The 27160-nt window shown below is 31.7% G+C and overlaps 1 protein-coding gene across 2 annotated transcripts in view; it reads left to right on the top strand.

The window, feature by feature from the left end:
- LOC143225791 (pyrethroid hydrolase Ces2a-like) overlaps positions 1-27160 on the top strand; it is a 68654-nt gene that overhangs the window by 4053 nt on the left and 37441 nt on the right. The window contains exon 1 of one of the 2 annotated variants that reach the window (XM_076455785.1): positions 25608-25743. The exons of the other annotated variant lie outside the window; for it this stretch is intronic. The gene's annotated coding sequence lies outside the window, so the exon portion shown is untranslated. Of the gene's footprint in view, positions 1-25607; positions 25744-27160 lie in introns of those variants that run through there. 2 annotated transcript variants of the gene reach the window in all.

Raw genomic sequence — 27160 nt, 5'->3', positions numbered from 1 at the left:
TCTTTTTTCTCTCTTGATAAAATTCCATTCTAACAGCTTTCCTTTACACCTAAGATTAATTAATGGTAGATTATTATCTTATGATAGATTTTTACATTCATTGTTTCATCAAATTAATGACTGAAACACTCAAGGCAACTCTATTGTTTTAATATCGTTCCTATTTCTAACATTTTCTTTAATGGAATAACTTAAGTAATCCTCCTTTTGATATATTATTGGATATGAATTTAAAAATCATACATTCAACATCTCTTATTCAAAATCTCTTTGTTGACCATAAATATGTGTCATGTGCATCATCTAAACATCTGAAAAAAACTTGATTTTCACATACTGGTTTACTGCTGCTGATAAGAGGACTAAATTATTAACCATGCTTTAATATCATAATATATTCTAGTGTGATTATAGCTTGGTAAAGCTAGAAACTTGAATACAAGATTTTAGCATAATTGTTTGTTGATAACCATTCATCTAGCCATTTGAGTAATTACATTTTTTTTAGTATCTTAATCATAACATAATTAAAGTGACTGATATTCAATTAATAACTAGTCATATTTGAATAGTTTCCTTCTTCTCCCGCTCTCTTTGTAAATTTTAAGAGTCTAAAAATGAAATATATCATACAATAATCTGAGGTCATGATTTAGTTATGAAGTTCTTTTGGCTTATAGATAAAATATTTTTCGAAATTTTTGAAATCCCAAGCATTACTGAGATGATGTAATATGAACGTAAGCACAAATAATTCTAAAGTTGTAACTTCCAATATTAGCAAATAAACCTTGATATTACATTTAAGATGTAGAAACAAAAATGTTTCACTATTGGAAGTACTAGTTAAAACCTTCCACTTTAGAAGATGACGTTGCTTAAAACTTGTATTATAACGTGTACGTCATGAAGAACTTTGAAAAAACTATTAAACTGTATATTTGTGGTGGCATAAAAGCTGCAAAATTGGTTAGCTGTACTATGCTTACAATGGGATTAAATTTCAGTATTGAAAACCCCCAGACTTACTGTTAAACCACTAAGGAGAGTGAATTTTAAACAAACGTTTTTCAAAACGTTTTTTTCTACAATAGTAGAAATAAAATATAAGTTTACTCATAAAACGTAATTATGTATGAAAACGGCTGTTTTTATTCTATAAATTTTACCTTTGTAAAGATTTTGTACAAGAATTGATCAATGATCAATGTTTACATTAAATCATCACGTTAAATAACGCAAAAAATACAATCACGGTGGTTTAGTGTTACTGAATAAGACGTCAGTAATAATTTCATTAAGATTATTTTATTCATTTATATCTAAACTATTCTTTAGGTAATAATAACAATCTCCAAATTAACTGAGAAATTTGAGTTCTGTGCAAAGTTAATGTCCAAATTATTTCAAATTTTGAATTATTCTTTAATTATTTATTATTAGACTCTTTAAAACATTTTACCAGAAAGACTTACGTTAGCTAATGACATGGAAAATTATCGGAATGAACGTTTATGAGAAAGATATTTCTAGGTTATGATTTTCTAGGAAGCAATATGTAGTTTTTTCTTGTTTACTGTTTAAAGTTTCATAAATATATTTACATAAAGTGTAATTTGCTTTAAACGTTATGGTGTTTCAATACAACTTCATTTTTAAGCAAACCATAATTAAATCTAGAACTTGTTTATTTTGGTTAGTGTCATCAAAATTAACTCAGTTTCCTGGAATTAGTGTTCGTTTAATTTCGTTAAAGTAACACATTATTTTTCTTAATTATTTAAGAAGTAATTTATTATTTGTAAAATTAATACAATATAAGGACATCTGATGAGAGTGATAGTTAATTTATTTTAGCCTAATGAATTACACTCTGTTCAAAGTGATGAGAAACAAAGTGTTGTAACGATAGCCGGTTATATGATTAAAACAAAATTATACAGTAAAGATCAGAAAAATTCCGGCAGTAGTAGATTCATTTTTGTTTGGTTTACAGATATAATATCGTAAAAAACAGTCAAAATATTCAACATTTAACTATAATCTACACGTAATTATCTTACAGTCACAGCTGTTTGGACATCAATTTTTTTCTGCACACAACTGTACCCATTGCGAACTAAGGGTAAACTTCTATCATTTTGTTTTTGTTGATCCCTTTAACCTCATATTGCTATTCAAAAATTCTTTGTTTTTCTATGTATTTCGGTAAGATAAAACACAAATTACAGTTCGGATAATTTCTTCTTCGTTGTGCAGAGATAAATGTATATATATATATAAAACTATTGATACACGCTTTAGTAGGGTTTGGTTTACTCTGTAGTTAGACATAAATATCATTTCCGAAAAAAAGAGAACAACTTTGGTCTTCCTTTCATTGACGTCCTTAAAACTGTGAAGCTCACAGTTTACTACGTCTACATACAGACAGAAAACCTTCAGTGAACTCCAGTCACGTTACGATCACGACCCATCCTTCTTTTAACTACAACGTAACGTGATCACTTGCCTACTTACTATAGCGTGTTACAATTTTTCTTGTTTTTTGTTTTTTTTTTTAGCAAGGAAATAAGATATGTTTGTTTTGGGCATTTGGATCTTTTTTTTTCGAAAATGTCACTCGTAATTTTTAAATAAAAACCTGGTAACAATACTAAACGTACTATAGTGTCTCTTAATGTTTTGTGAACTTATGCCTTCCACACCAAAGTGAACAGAGTTTAATTCTTTTAAGGCAGTCACTGAACAACTATTTACATGAATGTCACATTCAAAATGAAACGATAATTGTCGTTAAACAGCTAAATAAAATATATATGTAGCTGTAAAGATACTCAAATTGGCAAAACTAAACGCCATTTAAATGAACGTGTCTATGCACAAGGATACTTCCTACAGAACAGGTTGCTTCTCACAATCTTAGAGAACATCTGCTATCCACACACACACACAAAGTAAAATTACTGTACACACGTTAATCAACAGACTTCAAAACTCTAGCTACCACCCGCACAGATTTGGAATTTGTGATAGGAGAGTATTAAAGTATTATAGTTTAAGAAATTCTCCCTAACTAATATAATAATTGAACTTTCCTGGAATAAAATAATTTGTAAATTTTGAAACATTCAGTGAATATGTTATTATCCCTCACTTATGTGGTTCTGGTTTTCATCATCAGACTAACATTTTCACTTGGTGAATTTGAATATATAAAGCTGAATGAATGCACTCTTCTGCCACAGTTTTTAATAAAACGAAATTAATTGTCACGAAAAACATACTTCGAAATTCTTATAAAAATATGCGGATTTGAAAACTTCATTCGTCGTAGGTGTAAAATAAATGAAAGACCCTTGTTATATGATAATATTTTCTTGTAGTTACTAAAAAACATAAATAGTGAACATACACATTTAGGCCCATCCTTTGTCATGGTCATATTATCATGGTCTTGTGTCTAATATTAGTTGATATAATAATAGAAAATGTTTTTTTTTTCGGATACGAAATTAAAAGAAAATCTTATATCAATCTTTGTTTAAAAAATAAATATCGGCTATTATGTTTATGTGTATTTATATATTTTTTTCCAAGTGCATAATTAATATTTCAGAAGTCTAATGCCAACTTCACTTCAATCAGTTCGTAAGCTTAAGACTAAAAGGAAAATCAAGGTATCTTTCCATTACTAGTTTTGATGGGCACAATCATCAAGGACAAACTAAATAAGTTTAATAACTTATTTTTCTACTTATATTTATCTTTATGAGTTCAGTTATATTGTTTACTGAAATAAAATGATTGACTATCTTACATAAATATATGTATTTGTAATTAATTTTGTAAAAACAACTTATTTTAGCGATCATTACGTGAATTTTATTTCGTATGAAAGTTATTCGAATGAGATCTATATCATAGGTTTTCTCAGTCAAATTTTGTAGTCAGAGGCAAACGCACATTTTTATCAGTATTTGAAATAATTGAATTTGTGGCTGAAATAAACCCACTAGAAATTAATTTGTACACAAAATTCAATTTTAAACAGATTAACTTTAAGGTGTAAAAGTTATATTTTCGCATGACAATTCTGAAACAGAAATAATGAAACGCTTATTTTAACACACGTAATTAAGCATTCATGAGTAACTTTTAAATTAGCTGTCTAATTTTTTATTTCCTCTAATTGGAATTATTAATCGATTATTTTACTACTGGAATTTGCTAAATCGTATTAAATAATTTAGTTATGTATTTAGAAAGTTTGAGTATTTCTACGCTTTAAGCAGGTACTGAAATGCTCTTTAAAGCAGATTTCAGCGAAAATATTGGTATAGCATATTAAAATAGACCATTTAGTCGCATCTGAAAGGTGGAACTACAAATCAGATTTTAAAGTCATCGAACTTCGTTGTGAACGAATTTTGTATCCAGTTGCATGTTTGAAACAAGGGAAAATGTAGCAAGTTTGGTTTGTTTCGAATTTCGCGCAAAGCTACACGAGAGCTATCTGCGCTAGTAGTGTAAGACTAGAGGGAAGGCAGTTAGTCATCACCACCGAATGCCAACTCTTGGGCTACTATTTTACCAACGAATAGTGGGATTGACCGTCACGTCATAACGCCCCCATGGCTGAAAGGGCGAGTTTTTGGTGTGACGGGGATTCGAACCCGCGACCATCAGATTATGAGTTGAGCGCCTTAACCACCTGGCCATGCTGGGCTGTGTAGCAAGTCAACAAACAAATTTCCCAAACAAAAATCAGAAATTAGCCGCTTTAAAAAAAGTTCAAAGCATTATGTGATTCATTCTGATCACACATACCCACACATACTTCTATAGAATGGATTTTATTCTATAAATTCTTTTATGCTGTGTATATTGAACTCCTTTCTGAAAGTATGCATGAGTTATTTGACAAATAGTTGCGTGAATCAAATACGTAAGAAACTCTTGAACGTCTGCCTTTCCGGTTCTATGATTCTGTGGATTAGCTAACTTTTAAGTAATGAGGTGTGAAATGAAACTTTAACCACAAAGAATCTGGTGTAATGTCTTTCCATAAAATAAATCGAACTGTTTTTAACCCATTTTGTGTAGTTGCAGAACATAAGTATTCCACTAAATGTAAATAAAAAAAACACCTTTCACAAAATGAAGTAAATGTGGGAATAGCTAATGCCAATCCTTCAAAGTCCATTCAAACAAAACAATATTGATAAAATTTGCAAATGTTAGTTACTGTATAACTAATTTAATTTCAAGAAGTACCAAGTTTTGATACTGATGCTTAGTTGTATTTTTACAAACCACAGTTTATATTATTATTAATTGTGAGTGTACTTATTGAAAACTTGGATCTATTGCTCTTTATTTCAGATGTACTGATTTATAGATTTGTTTATACTTCTGAATGTACTAATGGGTAGATTCACTGTTTTTCATGCATTTTGGCCCGGCATGGCCAGGTGGTTAAAGCACTCGACTCGTAATCCGAGAGTCGCGGGTTCGAATCCCCATCACTCCAAACATGCTCGCTTTTTAAACCGTGGGGGCGTTATAACTTGACGGTCAATACCATTATTCGTTGGTAAAAGAATAGCCTAAGAGTTGGCGGTGGGTGCCTTCCCTCTTGTCTTACACTGCTAAATTAGGAACGGCTAGCATAGATAGCCCGAGTGCAGCTTTGCGCGAAATTCAAAACAAACCAAACCCGTGCCTTTTCTGGCATTATGTCTATTCCAACAGGTCATGAACAATTCTTCATAGATTTTTTTTAAATGACTCAAATTATGTGAAGAAACATTTATGTGTAGCATAAGAATCGCACACGTATAATTAATTTTATTACTTAATTGTTTAACGAACTTTTACATTAATCTTTGTCTGTTTGTTGTCAAAGCATAACACTACACAATGCGGTATCTATGCTCTTCTAATTGGAAGTATCAAAACTAGAGATTTTGCGTTATAAGTCGTCAGACTTTCCGTTGAGTCACCGGATAAATGAGAAGGGATACATTACTATATCACTGGCTATCTTTGATTACATTTCACCTATGTTTGCTCCAGACTTTTCCTCAAGGTATACACGTGTTAATTCCTACGGTTTTACTTAATGTAGATTGAAGTGATTAATAACCTCTGTTTCTACACGCGAACTTCACATTCATTTCGACTGAAGAAACTAGACCGTGATAGTGTAACGCTTAGACATGTAGCAACCAAGTAATTTACGCCTACTCACAGAATGCATTTTATTAGCATGGTGTAAGATGTAAAGATAACAAGGATTCTACAAATTTTGATTGCTGTTATAACTGACATATGCCTGAAAGATCTAGAAATAGCTTTTTCCATAATCATAGTCGATTCATTTAGTCGGTTAAAAGGACTTTCTTAACAGTTAGCGGTTTACACTTGAGAAAGAGTTACCTGTAATTATATTCATATTTGAAGTAATGAATACTTTTATTCTGTATTCATTTGTTTTAAAATTTTCTCACAAATTTAATTTTCAAATGATAAATTAGAGGAAATGCAGTGAACAGTGGGATTTGACAAACATTCTAATTGTGAACCCACGTCCTGAGAGGTCAGTGCGCATTTTTCTGACAATAGGATGCTAAATTGAGATTCGTATATTCATTTTCCCGGCCTACTAACAACTAAAATACACCTAATACAGTGTCATGCACTAAAACGATGACATTTTTATACATCTATAGATGTTTATATTTGTCTCACAAAACATAAATCTTGTCAAAACATATATGACATATTATGCACTTATAGAAACAGCCTTTCTCGAGCTGAAAAACTTAATTAACATATTCTCGCGCAGTAAGTGGTTAGAGAACAACACTGTCTTCTGGTACAAGATATCTGAAAGGTTAAATAAACATAGTTTAATTTTCAATCATGTTATCGAAAATTATTGAATTATTCATAAGAGCAGACGAATCACACTTGATAACTACTTAGGTCACAATAACTTGTACTTATAAAATGAAAGGGCGAGTTTTTGGTGTGACGGGGATTCGAACCCGCGACCATCAGATTATAAAATTAAACCATTAAAAAGAAGAATGAGAATTCGAGAAACAATTATATACAGATGAAGGAAAAATAGTTTGTTGTTTTTAAGTTGTTGTTTTCGTTAGAAACAAAATGAAAAATTTACGAAAAATTGGGAATGTAAACAAGAACTAAGGTAAAGAGTGTATTTCATTAACTATCCACAGAAAGGTTGAGGGGTAAAAAAACTATATCTGATTAGCTAGGCAAGTAAGTTTCTATGAGCTGATTTATTTGATTGGCTATCCACAGTTAATTATTTTTGGTATCCTCAAGCAAAGAATTATATGATGTCAGGCGTAAACCTTTGAAACTCCAAATGTATCTAAACTTTAATATGAATCATTTTAAGATCACATATTTGATAATAAACCGTAATTAACTATATATATATATATATATATATATATAAAAGTTAAGCCTATTTGTTCGAATTTATTTTCATAATCTACCAGAGATAGCAGTAAAATTAAAACCAAAACGAAAACATTTATCTTCTCTCTTGAGAATATTACAGCACACTTGCGTAAATTTTATAAAAATACCAGTAATATGCTTGGTAAACATAATAAAGAAAGTAATTACTTGGGTTAGAATCTATTTCTACTGGACTTCTATATTTTTTAAGATAACGAATTTAAAATGTACTAAGTCTTCTAGTTATTATAAAGTAATTGAAACGCTCCAAAAATGATTAGTGTATAAATATTTTCGTTTAATGCAGTATTTTATTGCAGCAAATATATGTCATGAAGGAGTTTTATTACTAAATGTTCTTCTTTTTTAACGATGAAACTAGAAAATGTTTAAATATAAAAAAACGTAGACATATGTATATGAAATATTTGTAATGTAACTGTATGAAACAGAAGTATTATTGAAATGCCTTAACTCAGTATGTACCGTATGGTATTGGTTTTAACAAACACTCTTCATTAAATACATGCTTTTATGTGTCAGAAAAGAAAATAATTAATATAATGAAACGCATATCTTCCAGTAGATCAGCAGTAAACTTAAGGATTTAAAGCGCTAAAATCCGGGGTTCGATTCTCCAGAGTAAGCTATTTGCTGTGTCCACCGTGGGGAATCGAACGCCGGATTTTAACGCTTTAAATCCTTAAGCTTACTGCTGATCTACTGGAAGACATGCGTTTAATTATATTAATTATTTTCTGAATGCTGTGTTATGGAAAAGTATCATTCAAGTGTATATACATGAATTAAATTATTTTATATTTCAAACATTTGTTTTAAACAAAGTTTTGCTACCAGATGAACACATTCATTATTAAGTCGAAAAAGTTTGATTACAAAAAGCTAGTTTTCATTTATTAATTTTTGAACTGCTTGATGAATACACTAAGAATGACACATCAAAATAAATATCTCTTAACTTCTTAGGATAACAAGCTACCACAGATAAAATGCAAAACAAAAACCTGTAATGATACAAACAAATTACTTGAACTGCGAGTATTGATAAATAAACTAATACAGTGGTGTTTCCTATTCAGTCTTTCCCTTTTTAAGGAAGATAAAGTTGCAGTAAATTAGACAGAATATTTAAAACAACGAATCTAAAATGTGCTAAGTTTTCTAGTAAGTATAAAGTAATTGAAACAACTATTTAGATTCATCATATCCTACTGTAACAACTATTATTCTCTTTACGTGTGACTCTAACAGCTTCAGGAAAATGTAGGACTAACGACAGCAGATCTATAAGTACGACTAAAAGCTATAGTATTATTAATACACAGACTCAAACAACTACAGGACTGTGTGTACTACGATAACAATTCTTCGACTATTCATGTACACCTAACAACTATAAGGCTGTTCATACACAAGTAACAACTGTTGCACTGTGAGTTTTACCATAAAGCAACATAACGTGTTTTTTTTTTTTTTACGATTTGTCTAATGTGGAAAAAAATCGATTCCTAAGATTTAACATTATAAATTCTTAAAGTTATTGCTGACTCACTACGGGACATATTTATCTTTCTAAACAACTGATGGTAATTATGCATATTGGTAGAAAACTTCAAATTATTAACAATTACCAAAAGTCGTAACTAAATGTATCTCTTAAAGTTGTATTAAAGTACAACTTATTCTTGGTATGCAACTTTTGTGAGGATATTAAAAAGGAAAAGGTTAAAACTTGAAATTTATAATCACTTCTTGGTTTTTAAACTCTCCCTGTTACAGCAGCGAACAAATAATGCGTCGGTTAGACGTACTGGAAAATGAGTTACCTTGGAGGGAAGGTAGTGGATCAATAGCTAAGTACGACCAAGATTTGCAGCATTACTCTGCAAAGTTGTTGCAAGGTCTTTGTTTGAATAAAAGTAGTTTGGCATTAAAAAAAAAAAAAAAAGTGAAAATTTCCCGTTCAATAAACAACTGAAAAACACGTGATAAGGTGTTATGTGTATAAGTAATAAGAAAACTATTTATTTTATTAAGAGTAATTATTAAGGTGTTCTTATGTAAGACATTTAGGTCGGATGATGATTACGTTTCAATGGAGGCCTTTTACTGGTAAGATGAGAATAAAAACTTGGAAAACATTGATAATGAATTATACGAACGTAAAAAAAGTATGTTTTCCAGACAGGTTAAAACGAAATTCATTGTTTGTCCTATGACAATACTACATTTTAAATAAATAAATGTTAAATAAATGTCGATATGCACTTGCCAACAAGATTGATTGATAAAGACGGTTTCTTTCTTTTTAAAACAAATATATTTTAATATACAAATAATAATACCACAATTTACAATAATGGCTATTATAAATAACGATTTATATACACACAAAAATTACAAACATGCAAACAATATTAAATCTTCCATATGATACGAAATTTCTTTGTTATCTCATCGAGGGTTCACGATGAGTGAATTAATTTCGAGTTGACGCAAATACAACTCATCTGACCGGGAGCTAACTAGCTCTGTATTATTTTTTCTTCGTTAGTCACACGTCGAAATTTTCCATCGATAAAATAAGGTAGTGTGTTCGTAAAAATACTAATGTTCAATGTGAATCTTCTAAAGTTAAATGGTTTGTAACGTTCCAAATTTATAAACATTCCTAGTCAAATATCTGAAGTTTCTGATTAATAAGCATTAATCACAGTTATAGTTTCCGAGGTTTATAGCATACTAACTGTATCAAACCACTAATGTATAAAGTTTCTCGGTGCTACCCGTTAGTTACAGTTATAGGCATGAGGAGAGTTTTTAGAAATTTTAGACTGCACAACAATATTGCCTATATACTTGTGTTTAGGTATACACATATATTGTTGAATTTTACACTCGATAGTCTTCTAAAGTTTTAGTGAGTAGACGAAAATTTCGCAAACCAGATTTAACAATATAACTTACGTACATTTCTAAGTGCAACTTTGACATAATTTAATTAAATCCGTCACAATGTGTTCGATATCAGCAGTGGACACAACGTAGTTAGCCCATTTTATTGCCTTGTACTAGAAATAAATTATAATAAAATAGCTACGCTACGAAACCTACAATGGTGGAAAAAAATTGCATTAGTCAATTTTTTCACTTTTGGTTCCTGATTCGTACTTAGTCATCCAAACACATAAACGCATATTGGTTAACGAATCGTCCGTGAAAAACGTGTTACAGGCGATCGTCAACAAGAACTTGGGAAATACTAAATTTTTATCCAAGTAAAAATATCTAGATTTTAAGGTAACCCCACTAACGTACTTAATAGATAGTAATAATAGCTTCTGTTACTTGTTTTAATATTTGGTTGATTCCTCTCTCACCTTTATAACTGCTGGACACCGCCGTGACATAGAGTGGACAAGAGATTAAGTGTAGGTTTGTTTGGTTTGGTTTGCATTTCGTGCAAAACTACACGAGAGCCATCTGCGCTATCCGTCCCTAATTTAGCAATGTACGAGAGGAGGGAAGGCAGCTAGTCATTACCACCCACCGCCAATTCTTAGGCTACTCTTACCAATAAATAGTGGGATTGACCATTACATTATAACGCCCCCACGGCTGAAAGGACGAGTATGTTTGGTGGGACGGGGATTCGAACTCGTGACCCTAGGATTACAAGTCGAGTGCCTTAACCACCTGGCCATGCTGGGCCATTAAGCGTAGGACTGAGTTCATGAAGTTTCATTCGGATTAAAGTTTCTGCAAATTCCAAGGCACTTCTTGGATCCTTTTCTGGAACGTTGTTAACCCATACCTTTAATCAGTTTTCAATAGTATTGAAATCTAAATTGTTGCCTGCCCACAATAGTACTTCTATTTTCCCCCCTTTGAATATAGTTCTTCACCTGAAATAATAAAATGAAACCTAACATGATTTTCTATACACGTATAGTGAAATATTCTCTTTACTTTAAGGCTCCTGTATAGAGTCCATAAATATTTCAAACCTTTCAGACCTGTGACACATAACAGAGTCATCTCGGGAATTTTACTGGGTAGCTTCTCCGAAGTGGACCCAAACTATTAACTTTAACAAAGACTCGAGGATCTGGATGTGCTTATCGGTATTGACAATGCCATTCACAAAATTCAAGCGTTCCATATCCTAGTCAGAAATGCATTTTCTTATCACCAGCCCCTGTGGATGCTTCACAGTTGTATTCAAACACGTTAGATGAAACTTTTTTCCAAAAAGACTTCGTGCAAAGTGTTTCCTATCAGAATCGTGCAGGATGAGCTTTAATTTGTCTGGTAAGATTATTTCCTCTTCATGCTCCAGTCCAGTCAGAATGCCCTTTGGCCCAGATGAGCCTCATCTTCCTCATCTTGTTGTAGATGTTGGATTTCTTTCTTGACCAACTGGCTGGAAGACTAGCTGAACACAGGCAGGATTAGACGGTGCACACGATGACAGTGACTGACGTTTTCTGTCATGCTCTTCCGAGATTTATAGACGACAGTAGAACCTTCTCCAGCCTCATGCGTTTTTCTTCTCTGCTCCACATAGCTAGTATACCTACATCTCTCAGCTCAGTGGGTCACAGTTGAATGCTTAAACTTAATTCTTTTAGAAGTCTCATTTTCAAAAGTATCTCTTTGCTTAAAGAAATAATGATTTTTTTTCCATGGGATTAATTCGCAATCCTTGGCCGTGGTAGCATAACACACGTTGTAGTAGATAGGCTTCGAAACTAATTTAGTAATAACCTCTATTTATAGACAATACATCCTCCAAAACATATGATTCAATACCCATACAGCCTTTAAAGCTGCTGATACTGTAATTAAACAGATTGCACCATCCATAAAACACACTTGCGCCTTTACATTAGTACATTAAGGTCTCATAACAGACAATGGTCCCAAAGAGAAACGTGAAAAACTAGACGGTACAAAAACTTTTTCACTACTGTAGTTCGTGAAGATATTCAACGTATCACAACGCTTAAAAATTTATTACTTAGATTTACATTTTACAGGGGCTATTTTAGCTTGAAATGTCTATTATGAAGTATTTTTTAAAATAATGTATGCTCCCAATGGTATTATGTGGAATAAACAACGCTAGAATCCAGGTTTTGATACCCGTTGTGGGTAGAGCAGAGATTACCCATCGTGTAGCTTTGTGCTTATTTGTAAACAAACATATACATATATATGTGTGTGCGTATTTGTGTGAGACACCCACATTGCATCGAGTTGGACCATCTTCAGCTGACGATATCTTTGATTCAGCATTTAGTAGTTTCCACATGATGCTAAAAACATTTTATTTGATTAAAGCCCAATCACTGAGGCGATGTGTAATAATTTAAAAATGTTTGCGGTATTCAAAACAATACTTAACTTAACTCCACGTAGGTTCAATCAGATGGAGATTTAATGATTTTAATAATTAAGAATGAGGAAGCGAAATCAATTCCTTTCTCTATGAGTATGGTAGGTTATTACATCATCATCGCGGAAAAGTCCTATATCATCATCGTGAAGAAAGAGCTTTGAGGCAAATAGGCATATTTTGACTGCTTTTTGCATTTATAAATAAGTTAAAGGACTAAACCCTGCCAGGTACACTTTCACGCTATTACACTATCTCCAATCTCTTTGTGCTTTTGAAGCAACTTTAATCAAACCAATACACCTTCTGGTTAACTGTACAGTTCAGTTTTACTGTCAGTTCATAAAAGGGTGACATATTACTCAACAGATTATATCCTATTCTACCAGTCTTTCCTGGTCTACACTTTAGGCTCGAAGAGTCATAAACTTCAGGCTTTACTCTTGAAATATAAGTAGTATGTAAATTGATTGTTGGTTCTTCGATGGTACAGTTAAATATAGTTGATTACTGAGATACTGTTGAAGTATTTGATTCAATGAAGCACAATTTGAAAACTGTTACATCTGCAAACGTGCCTGATCACATTTTAACTTTCATTACTAATTGGCAGTTAGAGTTTTTTCGACTGACAAATGTATTTCCTTTGAATGGGCACTGTTAACTGGCAAACGGATAATGAAAGAAACGTTTCCTGACAAAGTTATATTTGTTAGCAATCACTTATTATACAGTTATTTGGACGTCAAGTATATATCTGCTTCTACCTAGTTGCTTTGAACAGTAACCATGTTATGATTACATTTCATTACTACGTCTTGTGCTGCCGTTAGACGCATTACACAGTGTATATTTTAAAAATAAAATAAATGAAGAGTTGAAAAATATATGTAGGATATATGTAATCTATAATATATTGTAATCTGTAATATATTGTGATCTATAAATAAGAACGAAGTTTTTAAATTGGTATTTTTATTTGTCAACAACTAAATAAAACGTTTTGCATGATTTCAGTAAAAGTTTTTCTCATGAAGATATATTTTACTGACGTTCAGAAATGTATTTTTTCAGAAAATGAGTTATTTTATCAAAGTGTTAAAGAGGACAATCAATGTGTCAAACAGGACAAACAAATGTCAAATGTTGTCGAGCTGTGGGCGAGATGTCCTTCCCAAAAAAACATTTTAAGCTTTCAAGATAAATCTGCTCTTAATGTTTTATACTTGATGTTCTCAAGGAAAACATTTTCTCTAAGATAAGCCATTACTGAATATGTTTCATTAAAAGAGTGCACATTCTTAAAATAGACTCTTATTTTTAGTTATTTAATGGAAGCTTTCAATTTTGTTAATATGTTTTTCTTCGACATAATTCCTTTACTGTGTTACAGATTATAACGTACTTTGTAAGACTACGTGGTATAAGCTTCAGTCTGTGAAGATATTTCTAAAGTAAGCACACGTCAAATGTAATTTATCAAGATAAATTAATTTCAACAAATATTAAGTTTGAGCTAACTCTGTTTAGAATAGTAATTTTGTACATTTCATTGCTTATACAAGAATTATTGATATTGTGTAGCCATATGAAGTTGATAAAAACATCATAAAATTAGCTCTTCATATTTTTGATATGTAGACTACTTTATACGATCTTCTAAAATAACCAACATTTCTATCGTCATTTACTCGACTTAAAATGTTCATTTTTTATAATTTCAATTTATATTTAAAATGTGCATTTAATTCAACCAAAACATGCTTTTATTTTTATCCAAATACATACTGTCTTAAATATTCTTTAGTCAAGTGTCACCTCATACCACTTATTTCTCACCTCTTTTCTGTTAACAGCAGTTCCTCTCCCATACCATCCTTTCTAGCATTATCAACCTCTACTGCATATAAAGCTCCCAATGCTCCTTCAAACCAGTCGTATCCCTTATAAATAAATATTATCCTTATCACTTTAAAAGGCCCTAGTGGCTCAGCGGTATGCTTGCGGACTTACAACGCTAAAATTCGGGTTTCGATACCCTTGGCGTGCAGAGCACAGATAGCCCATTGTTTAGCTTTGTGCTCAATTCAAAACAAGAATAATCACTTTAAAACACATTTTTCTATTCCTTGATGAAGCTGAAAGGACGAATCGTCAGCTGTAATAAAAAAAATTATTATTATCTGCCTAGTAAAAGGATTTACCATTCGCTAACTATATTGTCCAAATGTCTAGATACCTTCAGTGTATACTAAATGTTGTAAAATATGGTAAAATTATCCTCACTTTTCTTAATCCCTTTGCAACACAACACATCTAAAATTCTCATCTACAAAAGAATATCATGCATTATTACTTACCTCTCCTACTCTATAATTACCAATTTCCTGAGAAATAAATACACCTTCTGTACGGGTGTAATTTTCATTCCATCTATCATTTTTTTTTTTTTACCTCAAACATTCTGTTGCGAGTGTAAAAGAAAATATTTGCAATTTCTACACTTTTTTCTTGTACGGGTGCATTATTAATTTTGAGCATTCTATACGGCATTTGTAAACATGTGTATTGTTTAAAAGATTTGTAATTCTTAGTCAAAATAATATAATAAATGTTGGAAAGTTATGTGTACTGGCAAATATATACTCAATATATAATAGTTTGTTATAATTTAAAAAAACAAGCTGAAACAAAAATAAACTAATGAAAAACACTGCACTAATTGAAAATATCCCAGAGCACAAACTATAATGTGATATTATAAAATGTACCTTAGGTTTTGGAATACGAAAATAAGGTACTAATATATTCTTATTTTTATTTCAATTAACGTTTCTTCTTTACTTTGAAGAGCAGTCACCTTCCCACATCTGTCTGCAGGCAGTGAAGATGTGGGACGTTGTGGGCTTTAGCACCCATACCTCGCTCTCCTAAGTTATATTTCTATATCTATTGCTATTCTTTTATATCTTGTATGAGACTGGGGAATGAAGGTTAAGACTAATAGACGGTGTATCCCCACCGCAATGTGAGTCCTACTTCACTAGTTACCTCCAAAACATAATGTACATTTTATAATTCCTTATAGCATCTTTTAACCTTGGAATATTTTCAATTAGTGCAGCGTTTTCTGTTTAATTTATTTTTATATCGGCTTGTTTTTTAAGTTATAAAAACTAATATAATTAGTCAGAGATTTAGATTTGCTGTTTTTAATGCAGTCCTCCCTTATGATTTTGTTTAGTTAACTTTATCAAAACGTGTTAATCTTCATCCTAGTATATGTAGCTGGAACTGTTTATACACACCTTTTTATAGTTAAAATTTCAAGGAATGTTTGAAACTATCCAACTTCTAATTAAATCTAGTATACGGAGATTCTTTATTCGCTCTATAGGCAAGAATTATAATACAGAACTTACTGCATAAAGCAATTTATGTGTCAAGGCCAGCTTAAAACAATAATTCTGTCCGACATCAAGCATCAGCTGATCAGCAGTATCGATGGTAAAGAAGTAGTACTTGGAAGGATTTTGTTTAACTTGTGTTGATACATACAATTTTTATGAAAAAAGATATTAGAATAGGCTAGTTAAGATATCATACAACATGGTACTGTTCACACCAGTGCAAGGTAAAAGAATCAAAATGCTCGATCAAGCTGGAAAGATGAATAGTTTTTGGTAACTCTTTTGATTCTAAAGATCTTCTAAATTTCTCTATGAAAATCAACTTCTGGTTTTTGTCCACAGTGAGAAAGTATAAGATTTTATATAATTATTTATGCTTGGCTCATGAAGAATAATATAGCTCAAAACGACAGTTGACATCTAATAATGACAAACTATGCCTATTTCATACGTTTATTTTTACACAAACTAACTAGATTAGTATTTCAGTTTGAGAAACCATCTACCACATTCAGATTCAAATGTTATGTTCTGCAAAACTGGAAGGATTGAAACAACTTTATAAATATATACACGTAATAATACTCTCAATGATAATAATGTACTACTTGACGCTTGTACTGTGCATCTGGTGGATGTTTCGCTTCATTATTGTTCTCTTAGTGTGTAGCCGAGTATTTGGTTTCTATAATGTCCTTTGGTGTGTTGTTAGGTGTTTCTTAGAGTGTAGTCGGCGTTTGATATCTGTGCTGTCATTTAGTATGTATCTAGGTGTTTCATTTCTTTTCTGTATTTTAGTGTGTGGCTAGTTGTTTAATTAATTTTATATCTCTTAGAGTATAATTTGAATGTTTCATCTGGCTGTCATTTAATGTGTTGCCGGATGTTCAAGTTCTGATCTTTGTATCAGTTGTTTAAAATAATCTTGAAAGTACAAGCCTGAACAAGAACAAAACAATTAAACGATAAAATAAAGATGTGATTATTAGTTCTATTTTATCATATGAAATGTCAAATGATCTGATTTATTTTCTTATAAATCGCTTAGTTTCAAACTAGACATTCTGTTCTTTGTTGTAGTGTGTGATATACGTTTGGTTTATCCACAGTCAGTTAGTGTATAGCAAGGTGTTTCATTTCCTTTCTGTGTTTTAGTGTGTTACCAGACGCTTAATTTATTTACTGTTTCATAAAGGGTAGTTCAATACTTTTTTCTACTGTGTACATGATAAACTACTACTTCAAGTCATTTGCTTTGCCTTTATTTATTATTATAAATTAAAATGTTTTTCACAGGAAATATCAACTGAATCGTGATGCTTTTAGCAAAATGTTGACAAACCTCTTATATAGACCCTTTTTCTTAAACTTGAAACGTACTAGAGACTGACTATTCTGAAATCTGAAATCCAGTGTGTGTGTTTTTTCGTATAGCAAAGCCACAAAGGGCTATCTACTCAGCCCACCGAGGAGAATCGAACCCCTGATTTTAGCGTTGTAAATCCGGAGACATACCGCTGTACTAGCGGAAGGTATCTGAAATCCAATCGACTGACAGAATCTTGCACATGTTCAGATTAATTGCTTTTTTTAGAATTTCTTCATTATATATCCATTGCATATTTCTTTACTCATGGTGACTCCAGCTACTCTGATATTAATAATAAGGTTAAGGAGTTTGTAATTTTATAATTATTAGTACCAATTATGTAATAAATTATTCAATAAGTGTTGATGATATTGTGTAATAATATCAATAATAAAAATTTTAGCCGGTGTTTGATTCCGGCTATTTGCGGCAAGTTCTGATAAAAAGGATAACACAGATTAACCACCAGCTACCCATTATTCAGCTGAGTAGGCTCAAACAATTAGAGGAATGTTCCCTAATCAAAGACACAGCAATAACTTACTAATTTATCTGTTTTCTAATGTTAGAAAATTATCCATTTTCGTCCCTCTTTTGTGATACTGTTGAATACAATGTCGAAGTAATTTCAGTTTTTATTACTCAGTTTGCTTCTTTTTCACTGCCGATTAATATACAAGATAATATTAAAAGGCTAAATTTAGTTTGTGGATTTTAATATTTGATATTTAGTAGAAACTTTAATATTACTTAATAATTCTTAACGTCACTGGACAAACTCACCGACAAATTAAATAATACATGCTAATAGAAACGGCTGTAATATCTCCAAACAGCTAATTTATAAGAAACAAAATTGTTTTTAGTTCCTACATGAGGAAAACAGAAGGCCCGGCATGGCCAGATAAATTAAGGCGCTAGACTGGTAATTTGAAGGTCGTGGGTTCGAATCCCGGTGGCACCAACATGCTTGCCCTTTCAGCCGTGGGGGTGTTATAATGTGACGGTCCGTCCCACCATTCGTTCGTAAACGAGTAGCCCAAGAGTTAGCGGCGAGTGGTGATGATTAGCTGCCTTCCATCTAGTCTTACACTGCTAAATCATGGACGGCTAACACAGATAGCCCTCGAGTAGCTTTGTGCGAAATTCAGAAAACAAAGGGAAACAGAAATATTCTTATCACTCGAAATTAATTTTCTTCAGGCCATCGGTATCACTTACGTTATTTCTACAAACAAGAGTTTTCGTTCTTATTATTGAGTTTATTGCCTAGTTTGCTAGTTTATTAGTTTTGTTATCTTTATTATTTAAACATTAAATGCAATTAAATTGTAAATAATTTCATTGTATAATAATAATTGGCATATTTATTTTCCATCATGTCTGCACTCGAGAACTTCAAGCAAAGGACTTTTTCGAGTTTTATCTTTCACTTTACATGATGTAATTCGTATTTTCTTTTAAATGTCGTAGAATAATATTTCGAACTGATTTCCTGCATTGGCGTTTCAATTATTATAAATGTTTTCAGTTGTTTTCTATAGTTTCAGAAACTAAAATGTTTGTGATAAAACTATTTAATTTTCCTTTAATATGTCTTTGCTCTAAATCACAAAAACTACATAATGTGTTTTTCCCAACGCAGGTGTCAAAATTCAATGTTTAGCGTTATAAGCCCACTAAATTCCTGCTGAACCAGAGAGGGCTATTTGAAATCTAATGAAAGTTGATTCGATTTTTGTGGGAGGAATATTATTTCATTATTTTTCCATTATAAGAATAACACTACCTTTGCTGATTTGTTTCATGTCAGTTAATATGAAAAGAGAAGAGAAAAAATGTTGAAAGAGAAAGATTCTGGTTGGTTGGTTGGTTGGTTTTTTGACCTCATGTTATCGTTCTTGATGTGTTTCTGAAAAACATCTCATTTAAACGTGGGTTAAAAAACACTGATCGTAAATGAAAGATCTTTTTGGGTCAGAACTATTAGTACTCGCAGAAAATCTCAATATTTTTTTTAATTAGGTATGTTTTGCAATATGAAAAACCTTTAAAACGAACGGGCTTTTAATGGAAATATTTATCTACTCTGAAGAAGTTGTCCCGGCTTGATCAGGAGGTTAGGGTCCTCGACTCGCAATTTGAGGGTTACGGATTCGAATTCCCGTCACACTAAATATGCTCGCCATTTCACAAGTTGGGGCGATAAAATGTTACTATCAATCCCACTATTCGTTGATGAAAAAGAAACTCAAGAGTTTGCGGTGGGTGTTGATGACTTCCCCTGGTTTTACACTGCTAAATTAGGAAAGGGTATCGCAGATAGCTCTCTTGTAGCTTTGCGCGAAATTCAAAACAAACTAAACCAAACCTCTGAAATAAAAATCTTGTCTTTGTTTTGTATTTTATATCAATATTTTGTCAAACAATTCCTTTTACTTTTGTAAGTATTGCACTTTTTTGAAACTATTAGATCCTAATATATCACTTTGAGGAGAAAACTTAAAACAAATAACATTAAATGTTCTGAGAAACCATCAATTTGAAATATCTGAGTGGTTAACAATAGTGTATCGTTTATATGCTAAACGTGATTATAAATTCACTTAAATTATCTAATAAATAGTTCAGAAACTTTCATAGCCATAAAAATATAAGAAATAAACTAAAAGGAATTTTTGTTTGTGATTTAAGTTTTCGAATAATTTCTGTTAACTGAAAATAGGTGGAATAAAAGATAGTTAAACCTATTGTTAACATTACTATTTCAATGTACGACGAAAAAATGTATTTTGGTCCCGCTACGAGTTGAATAAATGGTTACAACGAGATAAGATATTACTTTACTATTCCGTAGCCTAAACAATATAAATGTTAGCTATTTAGTTAAGTAATCGTTCCATGTGAGGTTCCTTTTCGTGCACGCCAGATCAAACGAAAGTAGTACATGATATTGCTGGGCGTAACAATGATCGTCTGTCTACGTGGCTGGAGTTTCAAATTAACTTAATAACTGTGTGTTATTAGATAACTCAACTTTTCAATGGACGAAAAATTTTTGTTAGTCAAAATAACTCGAGAGTGGTTTCAAGCTTAAATTTTGAAATCAACGATAACATTGGAGTTAGGTTCAATAACTCTTAATTATATTAACTCCTACAAATATAATTTTCTTGAATTACGATTTTGAAACCTGAAAATCCACTCTATCGCTTGAATGAGTAAACGACAGCGTATGGTGCTCTAAGTGACGTTACAGAGAGTAGAAAGTTTAGTAACACTGTATTAAATGAAGTATTCCGATCAAATTCCTCCTAGTATATCTATAAGTTAGGTCGTAAACAGATGAGAATTGATAGTAATCTGACTAATCTACTGAATTAAGACGATGTTCCGTTGTCCAGATCAACATATTGCTGACACATTTAGCATATATGTTTTAGTTTTGCGGTTACATAATCCTCAATTTTCGGATCATTCATTTGTTCAATATTTATTTACACGTGACTACCACTACCAAATTAAAAGTTAAACGCAAAAATAAAGAGTTGATTATTATTTCTATTTTACTGTATGAAATGTTAAATAATCTGATTGGTTTTCTTATAAGATAATTGCTATTTGATTTTGCAAAGTTAAAGTTAGAAACGAACCAAGAATGTTCTGTTTTAATTTTGTGTTGAATTCCGATGATTTCTCTTCTCCTCAAATGTTTAGTCTCTTGCTCTCTAAGTTTACTTTATTTTCCTTATAGCCACCTGATGTATAATAATTTTGTGAAACTGGTTATTTTGGATGCAGTCAAGAACAAACGTTTGTTTTCTTTCTGATTGTGTAATATCGTTACCATTTACTTTTTCCTTCTGTAATTAGTCATTGTTAAAACACAAAGAACTTCTAAATTAAGGTAATCTCACAGGAGTAAAGAATGATTATGCGACACACTTAAAGTGTGTCTGAAGTTAATTAAAATCGTAATTAGTAAACTGGTCGTTAAGGTCTCTAAAATCTGAGTAAGCGTGAAGAGAACGAATCTTTAATTAACCAATAGCATCAAAGAGTGAATGACATTTACGTATATTCAGTTTGAAAAGAGTACTTTGTATTTAGCTTTCTTGAATTCGTTTTATTTTGATATAGTATAATAACAGTTATGAATCTAGGGTTCCGAAATAAGTAGTTTCTATAGTGATTTGGTTTGTTCTGAATTTCGCGCAAAGCTACACGAGGGCTATCTGCGCTAGCCGTCCCTAATTCAGCAGTGTAAGACCAGAGGAAAGGCAGCTAGTCATCATTATCCCCCGCTAACTTTTGGACTACTCTATTACCAACGAATAGCAGGGTTGACCGTCACATTATAACGCTCTCACGGCTGAAAGGGCGAAAATATTTGGTGTAACGTGGATTCGAACCCGCGAACTGTAGATTACGAGTCGAGTACCTTAACCACCTGATCATAAGGGTCTATCTATTGTGTTAAAATTTTTTTTTTTTTGAACTGATAATTTTTGTGTGTTCTTTAATCGCAGTGACGTTTAAAAAAATTTGGAATTTACTTGAAGTCGATACCATAATTAGAGTTATATAGGAATAATAGATTTAGAATGATAGATAGTAAATACACCAACCACCGCTAACTGATTATAAAATTCATTTAAACTATATAAATATTTTTTTAGTTATTGTTTAATCCACATATAGTTTTATAGATACTGAAAAAAATCAGACGTCTGGGAAATTAAAGACTGAATTCCAAATAAAACGTGAACAGCGACCCGTGAGCAGGTTCAAAATATTACGTTTTATACTGAACCATGGATGTGGCACATAAACGTTCGATTATCAATACGCAGCGTCTGGTTATACAAGTCTTAATAGCAAATTGTACATCATTATTTGATAAACATATCATAAAGACGATGCATCACTCTAGTCATTTTGTTATGGAGTCCAGCTATTCGATTTACTGCTAAAGATATTTATGTTGTATGAGTTACGTAATATGTAAGTGCTAAAGTCTATATGATTCATAGAAGTTCTTTGTTAACGCATAGTTTTTCGAAAGCATCATAATCGTTACTTACTTATGACAGACTATTGTATTTTTTATCTTTTCATTTATTCTAAAATTTTCTAACGTGTATCCTGATTAAAAATTATAGAGATTATATTCTTAAAACTACCATTCCATTTTATCAGAAATATTCTAAATGCCTTAATTAGACTCATTGAATATTTCATATTTTTATTTGAATAAGCTTAAATATCGCTTAACCTACATTAAATTGTTATATCGTATATGGATAAAAATAACGAAATGAACTCAAAATCTAGTGTTTCGTAAAATCAAACTAAAATACCATATGTAAACATTAATTATCAAGAGCAGGTTCTCGAATAGCTTATGTTTGCTTGAACAAGAAACAGAAAGAAATTACAATTGCAGCCTAGTGGGAATTTTCCGTATAATTGCACAGCTAAGTAATGTCTCTAAGATGGTTGGTTGTACGTGTACAAACGCAGATAACGAGATAACGTTAAATATAATTAGTTCACACTGTTTAGAATACTTTGATCTCATTAAGCCACCTATACACAGAATCTTTAGACACAGTGATACACTACTAGTTGTCCCTACACAACACTGAATTTCCTACTTCAAATAAAATCCCTCATCGAATGATAGAATAAATCATTATCAAGTCCTTTCAGTTATAATAAACCCTCAATAAGTTCTGTATAGAAAGTATATTAATGAAATGTAACTTTTTTGTGAAATCGCTAAGTTTTAAAATTATTTTAAGTAAAACCATACAGCACAATTACTTTTCATATAAACGATATAAGTTAAAGAAGAGTCAGAATATTTGGTTGTATCTATAGATATCGCACAGTAACATAAAAAACACCCTACGCCATAGGTATACTTATGAGGAAAAATGTAGTGTATTTATTACCATCGACGCAGAAAAGTAGTATACGTCTATACTGTACATATATTAATAAGGACAGCGAAACGTAATATAAGCTTATATTACATCTATATTAATAAGAGACAATTTACTGCATCCATGAATACCGACGCGGGAACGTCATACAAGCCCACATCTTAACTATCTTAATGAGGTACATTTACTGTACTCGGAAACGTTATATAAGCTCATATCAAAGGTATATTAATAAAGGAAATTTCATATACTTATAAATACGCTGAAACGCAATATAATCCCACATCATATCTAGTTAATAAGGGACAATTTACTGTATTAATAAATATCGAATCTCTTACCATAACTATGCTAATATAAGACAGATTTGAAGGAAACTAAACAAATATTAGAGTAAAACTAGTATATTCGAAGATGAGATTAAAATGATTTTTTTGTGTTTCTTCCGTGAATGTTCTGTTTTTCAACATTAATTTATTAATCATTTCAGTTTCCGCAAATTCATAGAAAGATTGTACACCCATAGTTGTTCCTAGTTGTGAATTGATAGACAGGTCGTAAACAACAGCCACTCCTACTTTTCAGGCAAGTCTGATCGTCACTGTTATAGCGAACACTTGCCTACTAAGTGTGTATCGGGTTGTTTGTTTTTGCCTCTTGTGATAGCATGACGTCGGTCAAGAATACGAGGATTCACAGTTCAGGCAAGCTTGTCATTAGGCTACTCTCATACAAGTTCAATATGTAACAAGAGAGAGAAGTGCTAATAAGCACAAATGAGAAATAAGTTTTCTTCATTGCTTGTAATTTTACCAATAAGTGTAGAGTTTTTGTCGTAATTCTTTTCCCAGACGTATTGAACATTGCTTAAAATGTTTAATATATATTTGTAACTTCTTATTTTGTAATAATAGCTTTGTAAATTGATTTTGGAATAAAACTTGGTTTTAAAATCTGGTTAAAACTTATCAGAAATTATTGAGATTACCTGTAGAAAATATCGTTAACAGCAGGTGTACCAAACTGACGAAATAATGGATTCCAATCTGAATAAGAAAAAACATAAGACAAATATATTAATTGGTTGTATTCATTACTAGATTGATTTTAGTTCTCAGATAAGTAAGTAAGCTGCTTTCATCAAAAGTCATTATTAACAAAAATGAGGAATATATGCTGTTGTTATGCTACTATAGATAAAGATAATATAAATAGTTACTATACTTCCATAGAAAGTACGAATATATATTTTTATCAGGCTGCTATATATATTAACATTGCAAGTAGTTTCTATACCACCAGGATTTTATAGCGTTGTTATGCTACTCTAGATAATGAGAATGAAACGATTACTATACTATCCATAAAGTAGGAATGTTACTGTTGCTATGCTACCACAGATATTTGGAGTATAAGCGAATACTATATTGCCATGGATACTAGGAATGTATTTCAGTGCTAGGCTGCCATAAATACTGATAATGAAAATGGTTACCATACTAACACTCATACTAGGAATGTATTTCAGTGCTAGGCTACCATAAATACTGATAATGAAAATGGTTACCATACTAACACTCATACTAGGAATGTATTTCAGTGCTAGGCTACCATAAATACTGATAATGAAAATGGTCACTATACTAACACTCATACTAGGAGTGTATGTTGTTGCCATGTTAATTATAATAGATATTGAAAATTTAAAGATTTGCTATTAGTCACTCTAAAAAAATAAGCAAATTCAGTTAAGCAAGTAATTATTACGTAACTGTCGTAGACACTTGTTTTAATACATGGAGAATAAGAGACGTATTTTAGTTAGAAATGGTGACAAAGGACCTAGTATTTTTAACTTTTGAACTATAGTGGATTTCATATATATTTATTAAAGACACATGAACATGATTATGTTGAGTTGCTACAACATACATTTTCCTTGTTCACTTCTTTGTGATTAGGACACTCGACTTGCAATCTTTCAGTCGCTGGTTCGAATTCCACCATTGAACACGCGCAACCTTCCAGCCGTGGAGACATTATAATGACACAATCAATTCCACTGTTTGCTGATAAAGAGTGCCCCGAAAGTTGGCGGTGAGTGGTATTGACTAGCCGCCTTCCCTCTTGTCTGTTACTTTTAAATAATGGACGTCTAGAGCAGATAACCCTCAAGTGGCTTTGTGCAAAATTTAACAAAGAAACAAAACAAATAATCACTACGCAGGAGGTAGGGTAATGTAGACGTTCGGCATATGTTCTCTGTCTTTCGAATAATCAATCACTTGAAGTTACACAAACGATGAAATGCTGAGTGCTCTAGCATTAATACATAATCATTATGACACTGCTACCAACGTTGAAATTGTTTGTAATGTATTTATGGAACAGCACCCCAGAAGAATGGAGCATTCTAACATGTTACATCAGTAGTTCATACATGTACGTATATTAGAGCCAATGATTGAAATAGCTAATATATTATTGTTATTTAGAGTTTAAATTGGTAATATAACTAAACAATTAATAACTACACGTGTAGAAAGTGCAGTACCTGTAATAAAACGAATATATTTACGTTAATCTACAGTACTATGCAAAAGTAGTAGGACAAAAGAATATTTTGTTATCTTTTCTATTTTAAGTGGCTAATTCCTTCATGATATTTTAAAATGTAAATTTCAACAATATGTTAATGCTACATTGATCCCTGTTGACAACTTAATGAACCAGGGTGACAATTCTTATCATTCTTTGGAATTTCTTTGTTCTCGTAACAAGGGTGTGTTATATGGGTTCTTCTTGATTGAACATATTGATCAAATTTAGTGTTTGAAATAACTGTTATAGTGCTTCCTAAAGTGTCTTTACCATATAGAAAGAAGCTATGCTACTGGTATATGTTAGAAGTTATCAAGTTAATAGTACTACAGAAATAAACTTTGAAAAAAAAAGTTTCATTTTCACGGTACGATCAAAACAGCTTACATAACTATCAGTATATCAGAGAGTTCACATAAAAAATTTATATGGTGCTAGCTGGGTTTCCCGACAAATCGCTGCATACCTGAAATGTTCTCTAAACGCTGTCAAGTACACTATAGATAGTGAGACCGAGAGAGGTAAATGTGAAAATAACAGTGGAAGAGGCAGAACATCTCAATGATACTGATGTTAAGTATCTGTTTCTGCAGCCTTCGATACAGAAGGAAGACTGCCACCGATCTCAAGCATGAGATAAATGACCATGTACCAAATGACAGAAAAGCGTCCAGACCTACAGTATCAAAGACGTTCTACAAGAATGGAATATTTAGTTGTGTATTAGTTAAAATCCTTTACTTCGTTATCCAAATATTGTCAAGAAATTGAAAGTTACGAAAACATACAAAAACTAAGCTGCTGATGATTGGAAAAGGGTGTTATGGATGGACAAGTCTAAGTTTGAAATATTTGGCTAAAAGTTTAGGTTGTACGTCCGGTAGAAGAAATGTGAAAGGTACCTACCTCAGTA

Source organism: Tachypleus tridentatus, chromosome 9, assembly GCF_004210375.1.
Source record: "Tachypleus tridentatus isolate NWPU-2018 chromosome 9, ASM421037v1, whole genome shotgun sequence".
Taxonomy (NCBI): Eukaryota; Metazoa; Arthropoda; class Merostomata; order Xiphosura; family Limulidae; genus Tachypleus; species Tachypleus tridentatus.
This window is presented reverse-complemented; position numbering and strand designations above follow the sequence as displayed.